The sequence below is a fragment of the Equus przewalskii genome, chromosome 10 (assembly GCF_037783145.1).
Source record: "Equus przewalskii isolate Varuska chromosome 10, EquPr2, whole genome shotgun sequence".
NCBI classification, from domain to species: Eukaryota; Metazoa; Chordata; class Mammalia; order Perissodactyla; family Equidae; genus Equus; species Equus przewalskii.
In genome coordinates, this window is record NC_091840.1 from 17,799,568 (window position 1) to 17,827,109 (window position 27,542).

At 50.0% G+C, this 27,542-nt stretch overlaps 1 long non-coding RNA gene across 1 annotated transcript; it reads right to left on the reverse strand.

The window, feature by feature from the left end:
• Nucleotides 1–1,738: 1,738 nt before the first annotated feature.
• Nucleotides 1,739–17,123, reverse strand: LOC139074184 (uncharacterized). The gene is made up of 6 exons (XR_011523721.1): nt 16,838–17,123; nt 16,272–16,338; nt 12,150–12,243; nt 9,197–9,363; nt 2,384–2,499; nt 1,739–1,980 (listed from the first exon to the last, which is right to left on the reverse strand). It is a non-coding gene; the product is annotated as an uncharacterized lncRNA (long non-coding RNA).
• Nucleotides 17,124–27,542: the final 10,419 nt, after the last annotated feature.

Genomic DNA, 27,542 nt, shown 5'->3' on the forward strand with positions numbered 1-27,542 from the left:
TTACCACCAGTAGTCTAGTTTTTAACTGTCACCATACATATGTGCCCCTTTACCCCTTTCACCCTGCCCTCACCCCCTTCCCCTCTGGTAACCACTAATCTATTCTCCTTATCCATGTGTTTACTTATCTTCCACATATGAATGAAATCATATGGTGTTTGTCTTTCTCTCTCTGACTTATTTCGCTTAATGTAATACCCTAAGGTCCATCCATGTTGTCTCAAATGGCATGATTTTGCCTTTTTTATGGCTGAGTAGTATTCCATTGTATGTATACATCACATTTTCTTTATCCATTCATCTGTTGATGGGCACTTGGGTTGCTTCCACATCTTGGCTATTGTGACTAATGCTGCGATGGACATGGGGTGCATAAATCTCTTTGACTTGTTGATTTCATGTTCTTTAGATAAATGCCCAGTAGTGGGATAGCTGAATTATATAGTATTTCTATTTTTAGTTTTTTGAGAAATCTCCATACTGTTTTCCATAGTGGCTATACCAGTTTTCACTCCCGCCTGCAGTATATGAGAGTTCCCTTTTCTCCACATCCTCTCCAACACTTGTTATTTCTTGTCTTAATTATAGCCATTCTGATGGGTGCAAGGTGATATCTCATTGTAGTTTTGATTTGCATTTCCCTAATAATTAGTGATGTTGAACATCTTTCCATGTGCCTGTTAGCCATCTGTATATCTTCTTTGGAAAAATATCTGTTCATATCCTCTGCCCATTTTTTGATCGGGTTGTTTATTTTTTTGTTGTTGAGTTGTCTGAGTTCTTTGTATATTTTGGAAATCAACCCCTTATCATATACATGATTTGCAAATATTTTCTCCCAGTTGGTGGATTGTCTTTTGTTTTTGTTGATGGCTTCCTTTACCTTGCAGAAGATTTTTAGTCTGATGTAGTCCTGTTTGTTTATTTTTTCTTTTAGGATTCTTTGTTCTATTTCTGTGAAGAATGTCATTGGGATTCTGCTTGGGACTGCATTGAATCTGTAGATTGCTTTAGGTAATATGGACATTTTAACTATGTTTACTTTTCCAAACCATGAGCATGGAATATCTTTCCATCTCTTTATGTCTTCTTTGATTTCTTTCAAGAATCTCTTATAGTTTTCATCATATAGATGTGTCACCTCCTTGGTTACATTTATTCCTTGGTATTTTATTCTTTTTGTTGCAATTGTAAAGGGATTGTATTCTTGACTTCTCTTTCTGCTAGTTTGTTATTAGTATATAGAAATGCAACTGATTTTTGTATCTTGATTTTGTATCTTGCCACTTTGCTGTATTTAATTATTTCTAATAGTTTTCTACTGGATTCTTTAGGGTTTTCTATATATGAATCATGTCATCTGCAAATAGTGAGAGTTTCACTTCTTCCTTTGCAATTTGGATTCCTTTTATTTCTTTTTCTTGCCTAATTGCTCTGGCTAAAACCTCCAGTACTATGTTGAATAAGAGTGGCGAGGGTGGGCACCCTTGTCTTGTTCCTGTTCTCAGAGGGATGGCTTTCAGTTTTTCACCGTTGAGTATGACAGTGACTGTGGGTTTGTCATATATGGCCTTTATTACATTGAGGTACTTTCCTTCTATACCTATTTTATTGAGAGTTTTTATCATAAATGGATGCTGGACAAATTATTATATATATAATTTTTAATCATTTTAGAATAGTTAGTATCAGGTCCTTTGCATAGAGAAATGAAGACTTACGTCCACACAAAAAACTCTGCACAGATGTTTATAGCAGCTTTATTTGTAACAGCACCAAACTGGAAATGACTCAGTTGTCCTTCAACAGAGGAGTGTTTAAATAAACTGTGGCATATCCTACCATGAAATAGTACTCAGCAGTACGAAGGGATGAACCATCGATGCACACAACAACCCGGATAAATCTCCAGAGAACCATGCTGAGTGAAATAAGCCAATCCCCAAAGGTTACACTGTGTGACTCCATTTGTATAACATCCTTGAAATGACAAAATTATAGAAATGGAAAGCAGGTTAGTGGTTGCCACCAGTGAAAGAGAGGGAAGGGTCAAGAGGGAAGTAGGTGTGGTTCTAAAAGGCCACATGAAGATCCCCCTGGTGACGGCAGTGTGCTGTATTTGACTGCATCAATGTCAGTATCCTGGTTATGAGATTATGGTGTAGTTCTGCAAGACGTTACCGTTGGGGGAACTGGGCAAAGGGCACATGGGATTTCTCTGTATTATTTCTTACAACTGCATGTACATCTACAGTTATCTCAAAATACAAAAGTTTAAATAAGTAAATTTAAACTTGGGAGAGAGAAAAAAAGGGAAACAGCTACTGCTTCTCCAAGATGAAATACGAATGGCCAAGGCTCCCAGACAGGCACCTGGACTCACCTAGAACAGACTCGTTGAATCAGGAGAATGGTCAGCTTCCTCATTTTGCATCCAGTCTCTTCCTCTCTCCAACACAGCCTCGAGCGAGTCCTCTCCAGCCCCCTCCCTTCTTTCTCCTGCCAAAATGGAAAAAAGCTGATACAGCCTCTAGTTTCAAATCATAGATAACTGTTCAGATAGTGAGTGCCTGCTCACTAGAGGATGTGGATTTTAATGGGAACAAGTCCAGTTAAGCTAAAAAGTGAATCTCTAATAGTGAAATTGCTAACACAGCACACAGAGGAGGGAAGACATTTAAGATACTCAGAGTAAGGGAGGGCTTCCTTGAAGTCAGGAAAACCCATCAGACCTGTAAACCTGGCTGATTCATCATGCCAGCTGTGCCCAGCGGGCAGAAAGCAGAAACCTAGGCACCAGGATAGGAGGCAGAATGTAAATTTCTGTAGTGGCACGTCAGTATTGGATGCAAACGACTAGAAGCAGAAAGAACTGGGATTTGAAAAAATAAAAGATATTTATTAATTTGCCCAAAACATTTCTCCCCCTTTTTTCTGAGCAAAGCACTGCCATTCCTGCTCTAGTTAGGGTATCGGAATGGGAGTGGCCATGTTGCTAAAAATGATTGGTCTAAGTGTGATCACCTGATTCAAGCCTGGCCAATTACGGTACTTTTCTACCACGGTCTCAATAATTGGTCCAGAAGGTGATAGATAACCCAAGCCTACCCAACTGGAGTCTTTCCTTATTTGTTTGTTTGTAACTGGAATTGGAGAGAAGAGTTTTGGTTTTCAGTGGTCAAACTGGGAATCTGAAGCCTTAGAACAGCAGCGTGGGAGAAGCTGTCTGAGCCAGAGCGGACTCCCAGAGGATCCGAGATAAGATAGTCGGAGGGAGGCCTGGTGGCCGCAGAGGCCGTGGTTCTAGTCATCCCTGAGGCGGGCAGCATTCCTGCCCAGCCAGTGGTTTGGATACTTGAGCCAGTAAGTGCCCTCTTTACCCTTTTCCAGAGGCTGGAGCAAAGCTAAGTCTGTATCAGGGGGAGGGGGAGGCTTGTGTGGGTTTGCAGCTGGTTCCCAGTCAGAAAGTTCTGTCCCATCTGATGGACCCTGGCAGAAAAAGTCATCAGGGGCTGTGCTGAGGCTCTGAAACCCTGCACGCTGGAGAAGATGCTGAGGAAGCAGTAATGTAGGGACAGTCTTCCCGTGTACTGAGTACATGAGCTGTGCCAGATGCACACCCTACAGCGTAGGCATGTTAGTCCATTTACAGGTGAGGAAACTGAGGCGCACAAAAGTAAAGTAAGTTGCTCAAGGTCACACAATAGTGAGAGGCAAAGCCTGGGTTGGGACTCAATTGTGTCTGACTTCCAAGCTAGTTTCTTTCCAGTTCGCCACACTGTTCTCCAGGAGCACAAGGGTTTCTCTCTCTTGGCAAGTCTCATCTGCTTAGATAAAGATTACCCAAAGCTTTTTACCATCAATGTCCCAGCTGCTTGAACCACAAACCACATGGGTCCTGGGCAGCAGGGGCCCGCCCAGCAAACATTAGTGGTCAGGATTTGGTGTCAGATGGATGTGGGACAGTGTCCAGGCTGGATATAGGACCCTGGGAAAGTTGCTTACCCTCCCTGAACCTCAGTTTCCCCGTCTTCCATTTCAGTTAATAATAGTAGTGACCTTGTAGGGTAGTCCTGTAGCTTAAGCGAGACAATGGATGGAAGGTCTTTCTTATATAGGAAGGGCTCTGACAGAGCTCAGGGGGTGACCTATGATCATTATGAAAGAGGAGCCCAGGGCCAGACATCTCCTGTCACCATGTCAGCCTTCTGACGTCCCTAATCCCCCAGGCTCTGACCTTCTCCCGCCTCCCAGGCTCAGCCCCACCCAGGCCATTCTTGTCTAAACTTTCCCAAATGTCACCCTTTGGTTTTTTTCTTCTTTACGCTCTGTGTCTTTATCTAGGTGACATTTTTCTTCCCTTCCAGAGGGACTGTTATGAGAACAGCAGTGAAAATAACAACAGGGCCTCTGGTCAGGTTCCCTCAAGGAGCAGGGGGATGTTTTGTTATGGAGACACCCGGAGAGAGGAGCGGGCAGGGGGAGAGATGGGGCTGAGGGACCGCGGTGGCAGCTCTGCACTGAGTCAGAGGGCAGGCTCCCTCTCCAGGAAGAGCTCCCGACAGAACCTCGGGGATGAGGAGTCAATGAAATCCAGCTCTGGAATGCCTGACAAACCTGAAGCCTTCCACACAGGAACTTGGGGAGCAGGTTAAAACACCTTCTGGCACTTTCCGTCCACATGTGACTGTGCTGACAGGCTCAGGCTGAGCATTCCTAAGCACCCCCTGGCTGGGGGAAGAGACAAGATATGGAGCCCACAGTGATGGGTCCCCCCCACAGTTGGGCTCTCCCGAGGCTCCAGGCCCCTCGGCCTTGTGTTGCTGAGGTTGGTGGGCTTCACCAGGTGCCTGTGAGACGGCAGTTAGAGCCTCGCCTCAGTGAGGGTTGAATGAGTGACGAGACCCTTGCTCTCTGGAAAAGTGAAGAGCTGGACCTTCTGAGAGAGGTGGGAGTTGACGTCAGGAGAGCACTACGTCTATAAACTTGACTCCCCTAGCCTGCCCCGCTCTCCACGCCACGCCCCCCCTTCTCCAGGAACTGGCCGTCCTCAGGCTCGGGCCCCAGAGTGCTCCCCGCTCACCCTCACTCCTGGATTTAGCTAATTGGAGCAAAGAACACCTGACTGGAGCTAACCAGTCAGGTTCTTTCTGCCAGGGATTTGAACTTTTACCTCAGGGAATAATACGTGGGAGGCATAAATGGTGACCCCCTGGAAAGAAAGTCTGTGGAACAGGGCACGGTCCCCAATGCTCCTCTCCTTGCTCTTCCTCCCAAGGCCCATGTTGTTAGCTAGGAGCCCCAGTATCTCCCCAATTCATTCCTCCTTTTGGCTTGAGCTGGCAAAAGTCCATTTGTGTTGCTTCCAAGCAAAAGAGCTTACATGCTCCTTCCCACACACCGTCGGGGGCCGGCCTGTAGCCTGAACTGAATGCAGCTGTGCCTCCGTCCTCCAGACATGAGGTGCTTGGAGCCTGTGAGCCACCTGCTGAGTGCTTCTCCTGCAATCCCAGGGAGCCTGAGAGAAGGCACGTGCCAGCCTGGCCTCCTAGAGGAGGCAGTGGGCTCACAGGGAAGAGCACTGGGTTGGAGTCAGGAAGCCCAAATCCTAGGCTTAGTTCAGCCGTCAACTTGCCATGTGACCCTTGACCCTTGTCACTTTTGATCTTTTATCCTTTCTAACTCTGCCTCTCCAAAGCCAGGGTCCTGAGCACCTCTTTTCCTGCGCCAGTCTTCCTTTCAAACTGGTCGCTCCCTTTCCCTTCCATTCTGCCCCAACACACACACACACACACACACACACACACACTGTCACACTGTCTCTTTCTTGTGAGCAAATGTATGCGTGTGTGCTTTCTCTTTATCTTGGTCTCTCTCTCGTAAGATGCCTTGAATTAGGTGTGTCTCTGCAGTGTGTGGGGAGGAGACGGGGTCTGTATCAGTTAGAGTGGGTTATGCCACAGTAACAAACAGCCCCCAAATCTCAGTGAGTTTCTTGCTCCCACTGCCTGTCCACGGTGAGTCCACTGGGGGCTCAGCTTCTAGTCGTCCTCACCCCAGGCCTGGGATGACACAGCAGCCACTGTCTGGGAAATTGCCAGTTGTTTGGCCAGTGGGTTTTCATGACAGCTGGAAAGAGGAACATGGCCATCCAGAAACAATGTTGTGAGTGAAAAAAGTTTATCTGGGAGGGACAAGGAACACTGGTGTGGAGTTGGAAAATGCAACAGGGGAAGGAAAGCAGCAAGAAAGGATGCATATCAAGGTAGCCGCCAGTGTGAGTGAATGAACTTAATCCCATGGGAAATCCCAGGGCCGTGGTGAGGAACACATGCTACAGGTGAGCCCACCTGAGGGGAGAGAGAGCTGGGGTATTTATATCTCAACTACCCGGTCATTGATGAGGGCTGATGGGGGTGATGGGATGTGATGCCCTGGTGCTTCCAGCCTGTTGTGCATGGAGGCAGAGCTGTCTTTTGTGGTCTGGAAAAAGCCCTCAGACACAGAGATACAGATACTGCAGGTGGAAGTTGGCAGGATGATCCAGGGGCTGGGGGTGGGGCACTGATGGAGTCTGCCTCCACCGTGAGTCACGGCACTGGCTCCTCAGGCTTCCACCTGGAAGAGGACACCATCACTTCCACTCACATGTCGTTGGCCACAGTAAGTCACATAGCCATGCAGAACGTCAAAGGCATGGAGGATGTCACTGCCATGTACCTCCATGTTCTCTGGAGAGAACACCAGAATATTTGTGCACAGCCCACTGAAAAGCACAGGGACCCAGTCTGGACTGAATCTGCCCTGAGACGCCAAAGATCTTGTCCACTGGCCACATGTGGTCTCCTGCTGAGCCACTTCCAGCTCCTCCCCTCTCCCCACCTCTCCCTGAGGTCCACTTTATAGAACTGAACTGAATTTGCAATTTGCAAATTGCCAGGTATCCACTCTTTTTTCTTCTCCTCACCTCATGTGAGGGGTACGATCTTCAGTTCAACAGATGAGGAAACTGAGGCACAGAGGTTGTAAATGAACTGCTCGGGGATACACAGTTCGTGGCAGACCTGGGATCTGAAAGTCAGGTCCCCTGGCTCTTAGCCCAGTGCTCAACCTTTCCCCACATGTGGCTTTTTGTGAGGTCCTGACTCCACCCATCACCCTAAGGCCACCCGTACCATCTCCCTCTCGCCATCCTAACTGGCCTGCACACTCTTCTTCTGTTGTCTCTCAACTCCTGGCCTTTGTGTGTGTTCTTCTCTCCTTGGAAGCCCTCCTCCAGTTCCACCCACCCAAGGGCACCCCAGAAGCCATCCCTCTCCCTCAGGCCACAAGTGCAGGGGCCCCTGGGTCTCCTCCCGCAGGCTGCAGTGCTGGCAGGTGGATTCCTGACCCCGATGGCTACTGCCACTCAGATGCCAATTCCGAGGCTCATCACCCAAAGTGCAGCCTAACCTGGGTCTTCCCATCACTTCGCTCCATTAGTTCAAGGACCTGCCGGTGAAGCTCCACACAGCTGGCGGCTCTGGTGGCTGGCAGCCAGCCCAAGGATCCAGAGCTAGCTGGTTTGGCCCCATTCCCTCTATTGTAAGGGCATCGACTAGAATCTTCCTGCCTAAATCACCCTCATTGGCTCTGCTCTAGGCAGCCCATGGCGCTGGCCTGGTCCTCCTGTGCTGGGTCTAACCTGAATTCTTCACCTCTGCCTCAAGGCTCCAGACCTCTGATGGCCATGGGGAGGGGACAAGAGAGGGGTGGAGGGCGGGCATGCATAAAACTTTGAGAGTTGAGGAGGAACTGGGTCTCCTACTGCCATTGCGCCATTCAAGCCTTTCTTTCTGCAGCCTCCGCCATCTGGTTCCTAAGGACAAAGAAGTTGTACTTCCTGGGGTGTCTGTGAGCCAGGCACTGCGCTCCACACTCAACCTGCACTGTCTCCTGCCGGCCTCCATACACAGCCGCCATTGCATGGATGAGGAAATGGAGAATGAAACAGATAAAGAATCAGAGAGAAAAGTGTTCATTTGTCCATTCAAAGAAGGTAGATTGAATGCTTACTCTGTGCCAGTCACTGTCCTAGGCACCAGGGACAGCAGACACAGGGAGGAGATAGATCATAGATATGTCAACAAAGAAATACACACAATGCAATGTTAAGCAACAACAACTGCTCTGGAGAAAAAGCAGAGCAGAGTCAGGGATGCAGAGTGATGGCGGAACGGCTTGAAAAGGGTGGTCAGGGGGTCCCCCTCTGAGGAAGTAATATATGATCAGAAACCTGGATAAAGTGAAAAAGAGCATCATGCAAAGTTTGGGGAAAAGAACATTCCAAGAGGAGGGAACAAAGCGTGGCCATGGCTCTGGGGCGGGAACAGGCTTGGAGTGTCTTAGGAACAGCAGGAAGGCCAGAGTGGCTGGGGCAGAGGGAGGGAGAGGGAGGGAGGAGAGTGAGTTTGGAGTGGGCCCAGACCATGCGAGGCCTTGTGTTAGTTGGGAAGCCTGCTTACAGCTGCTATGACAAATAGCAGTCCAGTTTCAATGGTTTAATACAACAGAGGTTCATTTTTTTTGCTTATGTTACAGTTGTGTTAGTGTCATCAGAGTTGGGGTAGAGGGGTTTTGTTCCACATGCCCAGGGACCCAGGGACCTTCCATCTTGGGGCTGTACCATCTTCTCAGAGGCCTCACTGGATCCCCCACATCTGGCTGGCAGAGGGGGAAAGAGTGGGGAGAGAGCACACCCCTCAACTGCCTCACCCCTGGCCACACATGTCACCTCCACCGCATTCCATTGGCAAGAACCGTCACACATCCCCCCACCCTTACAAGGAGCCTGAGGATCCTGCAGCAGTGAGTCTGGGACCAGGAGGAGAATGAAGGGCTGGGTGAGCGCTGGCTGCCTCGGCCCTGGGGCTTGCTGAGATGCTTGGATTTTATTCTGAAAGTAAGTATGAGAAGCTGTTTGGAGGTTGAGAACAGAGAAGTGAAATCATGCAAGTTGTGTTTTAAAGGCTCACTCTGACTGCAGAGGAGGGGAGGCGAGGGGTGGGGGCTGGAGTAGAGAATCGCCATAAGTCACTTGGCTAGTTCAGTGCTACAGCTGGAGTTTAAGCTCAACCAGTCTGACTCCGGAGCCCTTGGGCTTCACACCTGGGTTTGCCTGCCTCCTGAGGTGTGACGAACAGATGTCAGCTCTTACCTGGACTGTTGTAGTAGTCAGCATGTCCACCCGTCTTTCGGCCTCCTGGAAACAGTTCAGCACCGTAGGTAGAGGACAGGTTTCAGAGTAAGTCAGGCCTGGGGTCGAATGCTAGCTCTGCACTTGGCAGTTACAGGACCTCTGTTACTTCACTCAGCCTTAGCTTCCTACAAAACGGTGATAATAATGTCACATAGCTCATAGGGTGGTCATGAGCATTAAATGAGACAGTGCATATGAAGTGTGGTGCTGGGGCACAGTGACTGCACTGGATAATCCAGGGCCCACTTTCTGGATGTAGTTCTGTCAGCCTTGGGAAGAGGGCCCTGATCCCCAGTGTTTGGCTTTCCTTCTCCTGGAAGCCTGGGATCCTGTCCCCTGGGCTTAAGGCTCTGCCTCCTATCACCATGGAAAGTCCCCTGGGAAAGGCAACACGCACCAAAGTCCCTGTCAGTTGCCTCTGGGGGTCTGGCTTCTGCAAACCCTCCCCAGAATCCTGCTTAGATGAGGGTCCCAGGGCCCAGTCTGTAGGGAGAGGAGTGCCAACAGGAAGAAAAATGACCTTCAAATTAGGACCTAAGATCCTCTTTTTCTCCTGGGTAATTTTGCCTACTGTCACACCCCAGAATTCTCTCACATTCCTTGAATCCATTCCAAGAAGGAGAAGTTGGCCAAATTCTGGCCCTTCCAAGCTCATAGTTGGCCCTCACAGGCTAGGACCTTGCCAGTGCGAAGAGCTGGGAGTGAAGGCTGGGTGTTGACATTTGAATCTCTAAGGATCAAAACTCTGAGTTTTTCTGATGCGTAATGTTCACAGTGATTCAAAGGAGAAAAGCTGCAAAGAGATTATAAAAAGCTCTGACCTAAACCTGCTTCTGGCTGAGCACATTTTGACATGTTGAATAGTGATGGGTTGAAGAGCTTTGAATTAATAAAGAGGGATTCTGACAAGTCTGTGCAGAAGACAAAGCCCGAGGGCACACACTGTGGCAGGGGAGTGTCTGGGGTTGTTCACTGGCCACGTTAAGGGGCTGGAGCTAGAGAACCAAAAGGAGGAGCTGGGGAGGGTCAACCAGGAGCATTGAAGAAAACCTGCCAGAATGTTCCCTTTGGACACACGAAGAAAACAGTTGAGATCTGGTAGACAAGCATAGCTTCAGAGTGGAAAGAAGGAGCGAAAGACTTGGGGGAAGACAAGAGGAAAAAAGGAAAGAGGGGAGGAGAAGGGGATAAAAAAAAGTCTGAAAGACAGGGGGATTTCAGAGTCACTGGCTATCCAGAAAACCTCTCCCAGTGACAACACCTAGAAACGCTGGGCAAGATGCAACAAACACCCTTCACTGAAGCACTGAATTCCCAGCAGGTGAGGGCAGTCCTCAGGGGCCCCAAATGAGAGAGGACAGGAGGTAGGAATGCTAGGAAGACATCGAAGGTGGCAGCTTCCCTCAGGGCATTAGCCCACTTCCTTAACATAGGGTCTTGAATTTTAAAATCCACATGGGGACCCAAGCAAGGTGGGAAGCTGGAATTGAGATCCCAGCATGAAACCTAAATCTGGAGTGAAAAGATGTCCCCATCAGCAAAGAGAGACTGAAGGAAACACGGCTGTCTGGGACTGGGCTCTGAGCTGAAAAAAGTTAGTCTCTCCTGAAAATTTGGAATCATAGGCTCCTCTCCTCTGCTGGTTGGGGTTCAAATGTACATTGCTTATGTAATTTGGAAAACCCAAAACTGGGAAATTTACCTAAAGTGGGGCCAGATTAGTAGCACCTTGGGGTGCTAATGCTAATCCTTTTTGGGGCTGACACTCTTAACCTAGGCCTCCCTGGATTCCCAATGATAATGAAAGCCCACGTGAACATGAGCTCACAACCTGCAATTACAGGATACACAAGAAAATAAGCCACCATGAGTGAAAATCAGCGGATGAAACAAACAGCAGAAGTAGACCTCCAGAGGACCTCAGATGTTGGAATTATCAAATTCAGACTATAAACAAGCATGCTTAAGTTATTTAAAGAAAAATACTTAAAAAGATACATAGCTCTTCCCCAAACAGTATTTTGTTTCAGCCTCATAAGACTTCTTTGGGGTATGCAGGTGAAGTTGCATTTGCTCTGTGTTTTTGATAAAGACTCAGAGCAGAGGCCAGGTGACCTGCTCAGGATCACAGAATTAGTAACTGGCAGAGTCAGGACGTGAAATCCAGGTCTCCTGCCTGAAAAATCAGTGCTTCTTTCTTGTGTAGTCCACCTGTCTCTCAAATGCACCCTCCAGGGTCACTTGGACCAGGGATGGCTCAGCATAGGTGAAGTGGTCATGGGCTAGTGTGGGAAAGAAGACAGGCATGCACACCATTGTCCTTAGCTCCGCCCCTCTGGGACATAGCTGTGCACCCTGACCCACGGAACCTGGAAGCTCCATCCTGCTTATCCTAGGAGATCTGTGCCAGGCGAGGGAAGAGGTGGAAGAAAGAATGAGGATGAGGGATGGGATGAGGGAGAGGGAGGGGAAGGAAGAGCAAAGAAGAGGGAGAGACGGTAATAAATGGACAGATGATGCTAAAAAGGCATAATCTCATGAAGGGACTGTCAGAGGGAAATATAAACTTCTTGGCTTGGCAGTTTTCAAAGATCCAGAGACTGCCAGTGACCCATCGTATTTTACATCCCCTCCTCCCTCAGTAATAAAGTTGGATCTGAGCACATGAAAGCCTAGGTAGGGCCCACATTAACCAGCCTCCTTTGCAATTAGGTGTGATCTTGGGGCTAAGTGTCCATCAGTAGAATGTGAGCAAAGAAAGGGGCTCAGTTCCAGGCTGGGACCCTATGACAGGGGTGTGCCCCCATGAAACCCAGCCTTGACTACTGACCCCAAGGCTGTGGGTCAACAGAGCCACACCACAGAAGGAATCCAGGTCCCTATATGTCTGTGTGAAGAATTGCCCACCAACCTGGAATGTTCTCCTCATTATAGGAGACAGTTAAACTTCTATCTTCTGAGTTATCGTTGGGTCTCTTTGTTACAGCAGCCTGAGCTTCTCCTAACTAATACACCAAGGAAAAAACACAGCTGATTACAATCGAGGGAGAGTCAGAAATACGTGTGCCTAACAACGCAGAGCTCTGCAAAACTAACATGGACCAAAAGTCCACATGAGCGTCTGCAAGGTCTGTCCGAGATGATATCGTTGAGGTGTCATTGTCACCTGTGTTATGCTGCAGGGCTCATAGTTTTTCTTAGTTTTTTTTTTTTTTTTACACTATTTCATCACAAACGGAACTTTGACTTTTGTTTCATAACTTATGTTACTGATTTCATCTACTTCTGACAATTCGCATGTTTCTAACTGCCATGAAGCATGTTTTTGCCTCTGAGGAGTTGAGAGGGCAAATGCTCTCCCTGCTCCCCGACGGAGGGAGGTGTTGGGGGCAGGAGGAGCCCAGCAGGCCTGGCCTGAGGAGGGTTTCGGCTGCCCTGGCCCTTTCCGTCCCGTGCTGTCTGCCCTGCTGGACTGGGGCCTCACGCTGGGTCCCCGGAGCCTCTGCAGCAGCGACATTCCTGCTGAGAATGAGATGCGTGTGAAGTGCCTGGTGGGTAGACCTGCTGAGCAGAAGCGCAGGGGTGGCCCCTAGGGAGGCCAGAGAGTGTCTCATGCCAATCACGCCAGCCAACCCCCATCCCTGGGAAAAGGCTCTGAGGGCCTCACCGCATCGCCTTGGGGGCGCCTGGGACACAGTCTCATGGGCGTTATAGCCCTTTAAGAAAATCAGAGCAGGTCAGAGCAGGAAGGGCCTTGGGAGACCCCTTAATCCAACCCCCTCAGTTTACAGAATGGGAAACTGAGGCCCCCAGAGAGGAAGTGACTTCCAGATAGAGCTTAAGTCTCAGCTCCTCAGCAAGAACACTTTCTACAAACCCCACTAGCTCCCTATAGGTTTGTATTGGTGGCCTCACAGCTGTGGCATGTATTTTGTGTTAAAAAAGCAAACATTCTGTCCAATCTCACTGAAAACACACACAGCCCCTCAAAACGCTGACCCCTGAGCTTATTAAAACCAGGGTGTCCCGGCTGCAGGAGGAAGGTCCTCCCCACCCCAGGCCTCATGCAGGCAGACTTCTCCAGGAGGAGGAGGGATCCCAGGGTTGGGACGCTGAATGTGCCCCACAGCACAGAGGAGGAGGGTCAGAGCAGGTGGACGACCTGCAGCTAGAGGCCGGCCACCTGGATTCTGGTTGCACTGATAACTTTGTTTGCTGTGTGGCTGGGGCAACCTCATGTGCCTTCTCTGAGCCTCTGTGTTTCAGGTGGAAAGTTCCAGAGGGGGTCAGACTGATCACATTCCGTGATTTGAACTGCCGAGAGAAGAAACATGTCAAGTCCTCTGGCAGGCAGGCAGTCGGGATCCTGCTCCCAGGTCAGCCCAGCCCGGGAGGAAGCAGAGAGAAGAGCCAGCTTTAGGGTGGGAAGGGGAAGGAGAGGGTCTCAGCCACTCTATACGGGGGCTCTGAAGGTGGGCGCTGCGCCCGGGGCAGAAGTGGCTCATGGCACGTGGTCTGCCAGCAGTGTGGTCGGGCCTGCTTGGGCTGAGAGGGTCCTCACACAGGGACATCTTCCTGGGGTGAGAATTCCTCCAGCTGGGGGAGTGAGGCCTTGGGCAGATAGAGAAGCCTCCGGGCTCATTTTCACCCACGCACTCATTTCCTTCATCCACTTCTCTGGAATCTGACAAGGCTGTGAGTGCCGCCGAGCTCCGGCACACACACACACACAGCTCTCCTTTCTTTCCCCAGTGACAGTCATCTCCCCATCGGGACGCATTCCCTGACTCTACACTCGCTGTTCTCAGGACTGAGCTCCTGCCGCCTTCTTTGGTCTGGAGAATTGCACCTGCTAATGAAACGGCAACACCCCCACCATGCTTCTCTTGTAGCCCAGGATGCACAACTGCATCATGACTTCCCGGAAGCCGGCTTCTGACTCCCCTCCCTGGGAAAACGCATCCACTTGATCACAGCAGTCAAGTCAAAACCCCATGCCGTGGGTCCCCAGGAGGGAAGGACCTTGGTCACCAGAAGGAACATGAGACGGGGTCTCTGGGAACCCATAGGCCTGGGGGGACGATTGGCCTTTCCGGCTTTGATTGCATTCTGCCTGTCTTCCACTCAGCCGGGCAGCCTGCTCCCCAAAGCCCTGAGGGCGGGACTCAGGCCAGCCGTCTCCTAACCGCGTCTTTCATCAATTCCAGGCCACCCCTGGCCTCCCGGGCTCAGGCCTCCCAACTGGCCTCCACCTCCTCGCCCACCCACTCCTCTCCCGTCTCCACAAGGACGCCTCCCTGCAGCTTTGGTTGGGCTCTTCTTCCAAAAGGCCTCATCTCGCTCGTCTCTTCTGCCCCTGAGAGAAGTGTCTTTAACCCTCTCCACCAAGAGGCCTCTTTTCCTCCTTGCTGCGAGATTTTCTTCCATCTTTCCTTTTAATGCTACTCCTTCTCCCCCTTCTCTGCCTTCTTCACCTCCTCTTCCTCCAGAAAGCCCTCCTTGATTACGGGGGGAGGAGGGAGAGAACATCCTTAAGTCACCTGTAACTGCCCAGCACCATCTCGCCTTCTCTGCTGGAGGTGTTGGGACCAGAGGAGGCAGGAGGCAGGAGGTGTGCCCTGCCCGGCAGGTCACGGCCTGAGTGTCCTCCTTTCGTAATTAGTTAAGCTCATTCTAAAGTTCATACAGAAAAATGACCAAGCAAGAATAGGCAGAAACCTTCTAAAAAAAATAGCGAGGGGCCTAGACCTACCAGATATTTAAAATAGTATAAAGCTATGGTGATTAAAACCACATGAATAGACAGACCATCAGTGGAATAGAAAAAACTCTAGAATGAAAACAAATAGTAACAGAAGTTTGGTGTGTGGGGAAGATCATGTTTGAAATCACTGGGGCTATGATGGGTTGTCTGTTAACTGGCATGGAACAGTTGGAAAACAAAGGTGATCCCTGCCTCACACCTCACACGAAAATAAGTCTCAGAAGCATCGAAGGTGTAAACATAAAAAATGAAAACATAAAAATACTGTTAAAAGATTTAAAAAATTAACTTGGGGGGTAGGAAGGCCTTTTAAAATATGATACGAAAACTAGAAGCCATAAACAAAAGGCTAACAGATTTGACTATATAAAATTACTTCCATGGAAAAAATACTCTAAGTAAACAACAAACTGGCCTCTCTTAGCAAGGGCAAAGGGATTGTTTTCTCAATATGTAAAGATTCCTCAAATCGGTAAGAAAAAGGAACAACAATCCAGATGCAGAACTAGCAAGTAAACAATATAGACAGACAGTTCACGGGGAAGGAAGGTCTAATGGTTCTCAGACACGTGAGAAGATGCTCAGCCTCACTCATCAAAGAAATGCAAATTAGGCTACAAGGAGATAGCATTTTTTTTCACCTATCAAATCAGCAAAGATAGAAAATATTTGCTAACACTTTTACATATTGCTGGGGAGAGTGTAAATTGGTACCGTCTCTGAGGAAGGCAATTTGGCCCTTCTAAAATTAAAAATTCATGTGTCCTCAGACCCCAAAATGCTACTCCTAGATGTTTATCCCATGGGTTCAACATAGACTTCCGGACTTGCAGGGCTATTGTATTGAAGCACCTCTTGTAAGAGAAAAAGTTGGAAAATGACCTAAATGGCTAATAGAGAATTAATTAAATAAATTGTCTGTAAAGCGGAATCCCAGCAACTGTTTAAAAAGTGTGGCTGGGGGCTGGCCCTGTGGCCGAGTGGTTAAGTTCGAGCTCTGCTTTGGCAGCCCAGGGTTTCGTAGGTTTGGATCCTGGGCATGGACATGGCACCATTCGTCAAGCCATGCTGAGGCAGCGTCCCACATGCCACAACTAGAAGGACTCACAACTAAAATATACAACTATGTAGCGGGGGGCTTTGGGGAGAAAAAGGAAAAAATGAAATCTTAAAAAAAAAATGTGGCTATTCTCTATGTGGTGATATGGAAAGATCTTCAAGATAAGTAAAGTGGGAAAATCAGGGGCAAAAAAGTTTATAGTATGTTACCTTTTCAAGGAGAACAAAAGTAATTTTCTCGTGTATGCGTCTATCCACGCAGCCCATCTGGAAGGATCTGTAAGAAAGCGGAGCCGGAGCCGTGGTTGCCTGCGGGGCGGGACTGAGTGTGTGGAGTGAAGGGGGCATTTTCTCAGGATACCCTTATGTAAATTTTGGATTTTGTTCTGATTCTAACAAATAAAATCATTTAAAAAAACAACAAAACAGTTTTTTCCTGTCATAGTTGACCCTCATTTCTCACTGATCATGTGTTGCTCTTCTTATGTCAAAGCCCATTCTGATGGTCCATCCCCATTACTCAAAAAATAAAAAGCGCACATTTCCTATGAGACGCTCCCCCCACCCCCATAGCAGGTACAGGAAGCCACGCCCCACTGGACACAAACGGAAAAGTCTAGCTGTCCCCTCCCCCAACTCCATCCCAGCAACTTCCATGCGCCCAGCTGTTTCAAAGTGTGGGCAAAACGAAGGCCTGAACACGTCAGATTAGATTCCTCTGTGTGTGTGTGTGGGGGGGGGGGAGGTCTGGGCAGGATGAAAAAAGGGAATCTAACCACATCAGCTTGAATCTCCCCGGCTGAGCAGTGCCTCGTCCCCAGTAGAAAATGGGAGCAGTTCCCATGGAGCTTGTGATCGCCTCAAGGCTTCTGGCAAGATTCCTGTTAGACTCTCGGAAAGTCGTTCTTCCTTCCAACTGGCCCAGGCTGGGAGGCAGAGCGAGGTGGTGCTGCCAGAGGGAGGGGAGAACAGAGAGACAGGCAGCGTGGTCCCCACACGGAATGGCAGCCTAGGGGGCTACAAGGAGCTTAGAGACCAGGCTGATGGCTCCCAAGCCTGACTGAGCGTCAGAATCACCTGGGCAACATTTAAAGATACAGATTCCTGGCCCCTCCCACCTCCTGGAGTAGATCTTCCAGAGCGTGGGGCCAGGGATATATTTTTAAATATTTTAATATTTCGTATGAATTAATTAACATTTTAAATATTTTGTTTTTATTAAATATTTATTTAAATGTTTTATTTATTTGTTAATATTTTACATATTAATTCATATTTTAAAATATTTTTCTCGATGATTCTAATGCAGCCTATCCAAGAGGTGCTGTCTGAGGTCCCTGATCTAGGCCAAGCCATTTATGGGACAGATGAGGAAACTGAGTCCCATAGAGAAGAAGTGATTTACCACGGCCACCCAGAGAGCTAGAGAGGAGCTGGTAGTGTCACCCACCTCCAGCCCGTGCTGCGTGAAGATCAAGCACAGAGCAAAGACACTGCAGAAGGGCCGGGAACCGATGGACTGCTGGACTCGCTTTGGACCAGCCCCATGCGCCAGCAGAGTGGGAGGTGGCCCAGGTGGAGAGGGACTGGAGGGACCCACGACTCCAAAACCTTGAGTGGAGCAGAAAGAGGAGTTCCGCTTCTTGGGCGTCTACTCTGCCACGCACTGTGCTGCACGGCCTCGCACCCAGTGTCCTGTAATCTTCGTCACAGGTGGGCGTCGTTCACACCCATTGTACCGAGGAGGAACCTGAGGCAGAGGAATGCCGAGAACTTGCAAAGGCCCAAAGTCAGCGAGGCAGGGAGCTGGTCGGTTGACCCCGTGAGATGTGGCTCTGAACCCAGTCCTTTCACAGCCCCACTGCTTCCCCATGGGCCTCACACCTCAGTGTGAGCCACTGAAGACAATAGGCATCGGACGGGGCTCCACTGTGGACACCCAAGAGGCACTTGTTTCTTCATTGACACAGAGTGGCTTTCTACCTACAGTTGCAAGCAAGAGCTTTGGAGCTACACAGAGCTGGGCTCAATGCCTCTCATTTGCTGTGTGACCTTGGGCAAGTTACTTAACTTCTCTGAGTCTCCATTTCCTTATCTGTAAAAGGAAGATGAGGTCAGCTACTCCATGGGGTTATTGGGAGAAGTCATCTCATCATCAAAGCATAGTGATATCTGACAATTCTTGAGCTCTTCTGATGTGCCTGTCACTGCACTGAGCACTCTACAAGCATTAATTAACTCCGTTAGCCCCCACAATAGATCTACCAGCTGGTCCTATTGCAGCCCCATTATACTGATGAGAAAACTGAGACTCATAGAAGTTCAATAATTTGTCCAAGGTCACAGCCGAGTTGGAACCCAAGCCCAGGACTGGAGCTCTCCTCCACACCCTGAAACCGCCTTTCAGTGCTGTGTCCAGCACAAATGATGCTCAGCCAGTCCTAGCTGTTAGTAATAGCCATATCCCTCCGCTGTCCTCAGAACAGAGAGCCGTGTCCACAGCAAGAAGGTAGAGGCAAGGGCGTGTGGGCGGGGAGAAGATGTGGGTCACCGTGGCCAAGGGACTGATGTGAAAATAGGAAGTCTCTGCTAAAAAAAATTAAAAAGAGTATGTTCCCTGCTTCAGCCAAACACACTCCTGCCTTGTTTTGTCCCTGCCTGGTGGGAATCTATTTCCAGTTCCCTTAGGGAGAGTAATCGAGACGCTTAGGCAAGAGCCTGGCCACATCACGAATGCCAGGTGTGGACAGGCTGACCCCGCCTGTCCTCGGGGTGTGCAGGCGAGTGTGAAACTGGCAGAGGCCTGAGAAATCCCCACTGTCACTCAATGCAGTGCGCTAATTGCTTTAATTAAGGGGCAGGACGGTAGGTCAAAGGAGTCCGTGATCACGGCTGAGCCGTGTAAACAGGATCTGAAATTAATTTGCGATTAGGTCTTCTCTGTTACTGACATCAGCTGTTGGGTCTTTAGCTTGTGACCAATGCTTTCCTGGAGGAGAGCTGTGTCTTAAGGGGGCTCCTGAGCTGAGTAGGGGTCTTGGGAAAGCTGTCTGGAGAAGGTATGACTTGCACGTGGTCATGAGAAAAGATATATGGGGATGGCAGGGAAGAAAGAAAGGAGAAAATTCTTTTAGTACCTGCTGTGCACCAGGTTCGTTCACATCCAGGACTCGGGACCCGCCCCCGACAGTGCTCTGAGGTCGGGGTCCTGCTCTCCATTCTGCAGGCGAGGAGCCTGAGGCCGAGAGTCAGCATTACATCTGGCCCGAGCTCGCAGCGAAGACAGGACAGAAAGAAGGATCAACTCCCACGTCCGCCAAGTGCAAATCCGTGTTTTTACCTCCATATTTACGAAAACCCTGCAGCCTGGGTGTGTTTATCACCATTTTACAGAAGAAAAAACTGAGTTCCAGACAGCTTAAGAAGCTTGCTGGGAACGGTCTGTCTACAGCAAAATCCCTGCGCTCTCCTCAGGGCCTCAGAGTCTTGGGTTGCAAGGAATCCTCAGATCCACAGTGCATCAGGCAGTAGTAGAATAAATGCTACACCTTTCACGTCTGTATCCTGCTTTCAAATGTTTGTCAGCGCCTGTTACAGTGGATAAAACGTGCATTAAAATATCATCAATTTCAAAGGGTAACGAATTCATAGTTGCTTTTTTTAAAACTTTTTATTGAGATTATGATAGTTTACAACCTTGAGAAATTTCAGTTGTACATTATTGTCGGTCATGTTGCAGGTACACCACTTCACCCTTTGTGCCCACCCCCCACACCCCCTTTCCCCTGGTAACCACTGATCTGTTCTCTTTGTCTACATGTTTATCTTCCACATATGAGTGGAGTCATACAGAGATTGTCTTTCTCTATCTGGTTTATTTCACTTAACATAATTCCCTCCAGGTCCATCCATGTTGTTGTGAATGGGACGATTGCATCCTTTTTTATGGCTGACTAGTATTCTACAGTTGCTTTTTTTAAGTCACTGTGTCCCTCCCTGCAACCTGGGCCCAATCAACCGTGAGCCTGGGAGCTCTGAGACGTGGGTCGATGCCGTAAAAGGGCTTTCATAATGGAACAAGCTGGGGGGCTTGCTCTGTCCTCCGTGGTGGGAGCATGTCTAGGAGGAAAGCAGGCACTCTTCAGAGAGAAGAAATCTGACAGTGGGGGCCCTGGATGAGGGGCAATGAGATGCTTCAACATGGTGGGGGGCGGGGGGCCGGGAGGACGTGTCTACTTTTCTATGGATGCTGTGTGACAAACAACCCCCAAATCTCAGGGTCTTACAACAGTGAGCTCCTGCGTCTGCATGCTGGCTGTGGTGATGGCTCCTGCTGAGGGTGGGATACAGCCCCGCTCCACATGTCTCTCATCCCAGGGCCCAGGTTGAAGGAAGAGCGGCTGCATGAGGGCGCAGGGCTGGAGCCCAAGAGGGCAAGCCATTCACGAGAGCACATTTGAGCCTCAGCTTGGATGAGCCATGAGTCATGTCCCCCTACGTTCCATCGGCAAAGCCAGAATCCAGGGGCAGCGCAGATACAAGGCCGTGCAGCAAGGAGGGGAGAGTAAATATTCACTGAACAGTCTCACAGTCCACCGCAGAAGGTGAGTCTGCCTACAGCCAGCTGCGCAGGGAGGCCTGGAGGACCATTCTAGGGCAGCAGGTCTCCAGAGGCCAGAATTTAAGATTCACAGTAGTCTTGGACCTGGGCACACGTGGCCATCCCCTGACAAGTACCAGTGGCCTGGGCCCAGAACCTCAGGACACTGAGCCAGCTCGAATGCAAGGCTCTCTCCTGCCTCCTCAGCCACCCCTCTGCCCATCTCAGGAGACTGCTCCCCAGCCAGCTCATAAAACATTCATTTACCCTAACTCAAATATTTTCACCCTTTAGAAGACTTGTTAATACTGTATTTTAAGAAGCATTAAAAAAAATTGCTCTCTGCTCTGGCTGGAGCAGTACTTCATAAATTATTGATTTCTGCTGGCAAGAGATGAGGATTCTCTTCCTTCTAGAACAGAAAAGGCATTGCCCTGGCTGAGAGCTCAGGAGGAGAGGCAAGTGGCGGGGGGGCGGGGCGCGGGGGGGGGGGGTGTGCAGGAAAAGGGTCTTCACCCACCCAGGGCAAGGGAAGGAAGAAACAGGGCCCCGTTTTGTCTACCCCTAAACTGGATTCCAATTCCTGGCTTTCTTCACCCCCACCTAGGCCATGGGCCTGGTGCAATTCCTGCTCTGCCTCCTGCCAGCTGTGTAACCCTGGGCCAGCTGCTTGGCCTCTCTGAGCTGCAGTCTATGTGCCTGTAAGTGGAGCATTGCTGCCTGCAGCGCAGGGCTGCTGGGAGGTGAGGAATAAATGAGATGATGCCTGAAGAAGTCACCATCGTCCGCTAGGTCCTAAGAAGTGGTAATTTTCTTCCTTCTTCCTCTGGCTTCAGGTTCCATCAGAATGGTGCTCCTGCACTTGCAGCTGCCACATTCAGACTCTGAAATCAGTATTGGATTGGGCGAGAATTCCCAACCCTGGTTCAAGGGGAGGCCCTCTGTGCTGCCTAGAGGCCCCCACAGGGCAATTCAGCAGTGCCCTTGGCCCTGCTTGTCCTTCGGAGGCAGGAGTGACCTTGATCAAGGGTCTCAGCAGTGCTCAGCGCTTAGGTGGGAGACAGTGCAGTCTGCCTTCCCTGTGCCAGCCTCCGCCCCAGCCTGTCAGCCCCAGGGGACCTATTAGCATCTCTTGACTCCGCAAGCCATGGTAAATCAGGCTCCCTGTATGGCAGTATTCACTGGAGACACAGAGAAAGGGGCCCGGAGATGTGGAGAGATGCGCTCAGAGCTCCAGGGAGCAGGACTGTGGAGCGCGCTGGGCTGGATTTGCCTAAGCCAAGTGGAGCAATCTGGGCATTTGACTCCTTTTCCCAACCATCACCTGGTGTCCACGCAAAGGGAAGGTGGTGATAGGGGCCACAGCGGCCCCTGATCGGTGAGGGGCATGGAGGCTAGACACACAGTCCTGACCCAGCTTTGCCTCCCGCTGAGTGGATGAGTCCTTAGGCACACCCAGAAACCCAGAATCAGGGTGTCTTAGTCCCTGAGCAGAGGGACCTGGGAAGACTGGACTTTCTCAAGACAGTGACCCAGGTGCTGGGCAGATCATTCATTCCTAAACATCAAGGGCCGAAGCTTTGATTTGTTGTATAAATTAGGACAGGTGCAAGGGTATGCCCGCAATACCCTGGAGCGGTCCTGAAGTAGTGCACAAAAAAGGGCAAGCACATGCACGGTCACGGATGGAAAAAATCGTCTGAGACTCATTGATCTGGTCCAACCTCCACCACTGAGTGAAGAAACCCCAAAAGGGTTACAGATTTGGACAACATCACACAGCCTGTCAGGGTGGAGCCTGGACCAGAGTCCAAATCGCAATCCAGCTCCTCTCCTGCTTCGACATTCTCTCAGCACCCACTTAGCCGCTGTGGGTCTCACTCTTCTCACTTGCAAATGGGGGTAGTCACACATCCCTTCTCTCCTCCAAGTCTTCCAGGGAGCTCTCCACAGGGAGCAGATGAAACAGGGCGAGATCAGACAGGATTGCAGCGGTGCCCTTGCCTGGAGGCCTGGAGCATCAGGCCCTGAAGCTCAGTGCTCCCTGGGGGCTGGGAAAAGCTCAGGCCCACTCGCCTGCTGTTTGTCAGCTTATCCTGCGTCTCCCTTACAGAGCAGCAGAATGCAGCTCAGAGACACTCCACTGGAGCACATTCTCCCCGGATCCCCCCGCTGGCTTTTATTTGGATCACCCATCAATCAGGAAACACATACCATGGCCACCGCCAGAGCCAGGTTGAGAAATAGAGGAAATTGTAAGGCTCCTCCACTGCCACCCTTCCCTTTCCTTGCCAGGAGCTCTCTGCCAGCCTGTGCCCTTCAGCCCATCTCTCAGGGTCTGCACTTTAAAAGAGGAAATGGGGCAGAAATGCCTGTCCACAAAGGTGCAGACGGCTCCTGATAGGGTACCAGGCTCCGGCTCCTGCAGGGAGGAGGGGAACTTGCGGCCTCTGCGTCACCCCAGGTGGGCAGCCACTTACTCCCTGATGCGTGAGGCCTCTCCGACTGCTGCTGGCGACCCTGGCTCTGGTCTACTTTGTAGCCTTGTGGTACCAACTTCACAGCCAAAGCCCCTTCCTTACCATCCTTCTTGCCTAGGCGAAGAGTCAAGAGACCTGAATTCCAGTCCCGGCTCTGCCCCTGACTATGTGATTTTGGGCAAAACATTCCTCTTCTCTGGACCTCCATTTCCTCGTCTCTAACATGGGGAGATTTGACCTGAAGATGTTTAAGACCCCTCCCAGCCCTGAGGGTAAATGACTGTGCACTTCTATGAGGATCCTTGTGTGCCCAGCAAAGGCCTGGGGGTGGGGTGCATGCTAGTCATGCTGCCCACCAATTGTAAAGATAAGGCATAAAAAGTTCCTAGAATTAAAGAGCAATACAAGATGGCCCTACAAGGCCATCTGTCACCAGAAAGTTCACACTAAGGGCCATTGGGGCTGGGAATGAACTTGAAGGGGCGGGGGGGGGGGGGGGGGCGTGGAGACCAAAGGGCTGGAGTGATTAAGGAAGTTTTCTGGCAGGAGATGGGGCACGTCTGAGCTTCGAAGGATGGGTGGGATTTGAATCAATGGAAGACAGCCGGGCAGGGAGACGGCGCGGGCAGCGGTGGGCATTGGGGGTTGGTGAGTGAGTGAAGCGACAGTGAAGGAAAAGCTTACCGTTCAGGCAGGGTCCCCACGGAAATGGGCCTGTTTCTTTCTCCCAGAATCCACCCTGAGGGGCCCAGCCTGCAAGATGGTATTGAAGACTTGTACTCAAACTTCAGCCATTTGACCTTCCCTGCCCAACTGCCTTTCTAGATCAATTCTCCTTGCCCCCTGACATCAGAGGGGGACCCCACTCCCACTGTGACCACGTGACTTTGGTCCCCTCCTGGCCACAGGGGCTGGATGTGGGGTAGGCAAGTGACTGCTCCGTCCCTAGGCTGATTCAAGGACACCAGAAATGCTATGTGTCACTAAGACACTTAGAAACTGTAGTCAGGAAAAGGGGCTGAACCAAAAAGCTGTAACACGGGGAGAAGGCGGGAGCAGCTCAGTTGGCCCTTGTGCAAGGTGGGTGAGCTGTGAGGCCCCAGGAGAGGGCTGGAGTCCCTGACCCTCCAGCTCCAGCCTCTGAGGCCCAATCTCCGCTGCCTGGAGGCTGCCTGTTATCTTTGCCAACCGGCGACACACCACAGCAGTGCGGTGGGTCCCAGTTCCTGGTGACAAGCACGCTTTGAGTAGAATACAGCTCAGCCAGGGCAACTGTCCTGAGAAGTGGTGGCCACAGCAGGCAGAAGCTCCCCTGGGCTCTTGTGTCTTGAATTAGCATCAGAAACGATCTCCAGAGAGGCTCTGCCTCCCCCACCCCAAATTCCTTGTTCCTCTGGGCCTTTGCCAGTGTTGTTCCCTGTACATTTAGAGCCCAGCTCAGGACTCACTTTCTCCAAGAAATCTCTAGTTACACCAGCCTCAACGGACCACACTGTCACTTGGGTCATCCCCGGACAAAATGGTAGAATCAGGATGGGGAGGGCCATGAGGGGCGGCCCTTCGTAATTCACGGTGTGCTTTTATTTCCATTACCTGGCCTGAGTTTCACAGCTCCCTGGAGGGATGCGAAGGGGCTGCCCAATCTCCACTTTCCTGCTGGTGAGGGGCAGGGCTGGGGCTCGAGCCCAGCTCTCCCCACTCCTAGTCTGAGATCTTGTCCACTTCCTCCCCTACAGGGGGTAACCCATTGCCGGGCACACAACCCGTCCTAACAGCACGCAGCGTTGTCTTTGTTGATTCGTTAATTCAGCTGAGATTATGTGAGCACCTTTTTCAAGCCAGGTGCTTTTCTAGATACAGGAGATACTGCAATGAATAAAACAGACAAAAATCCCGACCCTCATGCAGCCTGCATTCTAGTGGAAGGAGTCATCCAATAAACATAGTAAATAAGTAAAAGATACCATATGTTAGATGGTGATAAGTAATATGGAAAAAATAAGGCAGGAATGGAGGACAGAAAATGCTGGGAGCAGGATGACATTTTTAAATAGCGTGGTCAGGAAGGCCTCACTGAGAAGGTCATATGTGAGCAAAGAACTAAAAGAGGTGAGGGAGTTGGCCATCCAGATATATGGGGGAGGAGCCTTCCACGAGAAGGAAATAGCATGTGCAAAGGCCCTGAGTCAAGTGATTGCCAGTCCTGTGTGGCTTTTGGCAGCACTCCCTGCTTTTTTCACTGTATATATTGGCCTCCTCAGACCACTTTGCCCTCCTGCTCCTTTCAAGATGCTGGCCACAGAAGGAAAGCAGCAGCCCAGACAGCTAGGATAATATCCCTCCCTCCATTTTCCAAAAAGAGAGGCCCACACAGGCCATTGCCATGTCAAGCAACTAAGACAGACCCTTAAGAGTCTTTCCACATGGCAGACTCTGCTCCAAAACTCAGTCCAGGACACTGGCCACTAGCTCCATCCCCCTCTGATGGATGTAGACCCAGTAACTTGCAGGCCATTGGCTGAAGATTCTCTGAAACTTCTGTTCACCAACCTCATTGGGTAAGAAGGGCTAAAGGGACCAAGACAAAATACACAGGGATGCACCAAAGAATGCAGATGGGACAAAATCAGGAAGACAATACCATACACATGGGTGACTCAAAGAAAGACCTGAGAATGGCAGGGCCATCAAGCCAACATGGCATCAATGGGCACCAGCTGCTCCCACTCCAAGGCCCCCAAGTTTTCATATTTCCTTGGTCCGGTAAAGATGTGCAACCCCCTTGCCTGCACCCACATTGTATTCCCTTCACTGAGTCATAGTCTTTCTGTCATCCACTCCCACTCAGAGTGACTCACTCATGTCAACAAACCCAACATGCTCTCCCCACCCTTCCTGCAGCTCCCAAGACTGGCCCCTGGTGCAGATGAGACTAGTAGGGGCAAGGAGTGGTGAAACCCAGCACTGGCTCCAGTGTTGATACTGCTGGGGAGGGAGCAAGAGGGAGACCTGGAAAGGAAGCCCCTGGAGCCCCTGAAAGGGGAGGGGGGGGCCTTGGATTTCTGCTAAAGGTGACATAACATCTGGAAAGTAAGATAGAAACTGGGGCTGGAGGCAAGATGTGAGAGATGGTTGGATCTACATGGCTGGTTCAGTCCCACTGCCCATCCAGATATGGGTGAACTTCCTTCTAAGGAGGGCCCCAGACTCTCCTCCAGGTACCCCTCCCAGCATTTCATCTCCTGTCCCCAGCCATGTCAGATGTGACAGAATTTTCAGGGATGTGTGGAGGATGCAAGATCTACTGGGACAGCAATTGAGAATAACAAAACTGATGGACTGAAGAGAAAAGAATCCATTTCTCTTCCCCAACCTGGTATTTACCAAACGCTGAAGCCCATTCTCTTTTCTCCTGGCAGGGAAGCAATTACGCAGCCTGACAACCGGTCCCTGGGGCCTGCACTGAGTTGGAGCTAATTACCAATTACTAATAAACAGCGAATTAATAGTCTTGACCAAATTAAAACTAATTTGGATCAAGCCATAATGACCCAAATGAATTCCATCTCCACCATCTCCACCACACATATTCACACACTCATACCAACTAATGTCTGAGCTCTAAAGTATCCCCAAGTTTGGGAGTCCCAAGAGAAAAACTCAACCTACAGAGACCCAGCATCAGGACCAATATCTCTCTTGTTCCTATGGAAGCAAGTCTAGACTCCAGCATGAAAAGCCCTGGTCGTCTTCTCCCCCACAGCCTTGCATCTCACCACACACATCTCACACTCCCTTCAGCTGGCCTGCAGGAGCCCACTGAGCTCTCTTCTCCCCTAGAAACATTCAACTTTCCAGTTACTGCTTCTGTCTTGACAACATAGGATTATCCCCATCTCTGCAAATCTTGATTCAAACCTCTTCTAAAAGCTTCTCTGGAGAAGCCTTCTTGGGAATCTTTATCATGCACTAAATTGAGGTTTTGTCTTATCCCCACCTTCGCATCTGCACCAGCCTCCTCTTGGTATCACCCTGTCCCTTCCTGAAGGCTTGAGATTGAATCTTTGTCTGGAGGAATGAAAATCTGTTCTTTCTTCTCCCTTTTCTTTTCTCCTTCCAAGGTGGTAAGGCTTTGGAGCTGGTCATGCCCCCTGCCTTTTCTCTTGAGAGTTAATGGAAACTAAAGAAGGACCTTACTAGTGAGTCTGGCTCTGTTTAAGGTCTCAGAGGAGAGATGGGTGAAGGGTTCCTCTAGGGTCCATGTTGTCTATCCCAGCTCTGTTGGTAAGAAGCAAAATAAAATTGAAAGCAACAGTCTCACATGAGAATAGTGTGCCCATGGATGGAGAATTCCATGAGTATTAGCTCTCAGGGAGTTAAGACTTCAGGAAGTGAGGTGGA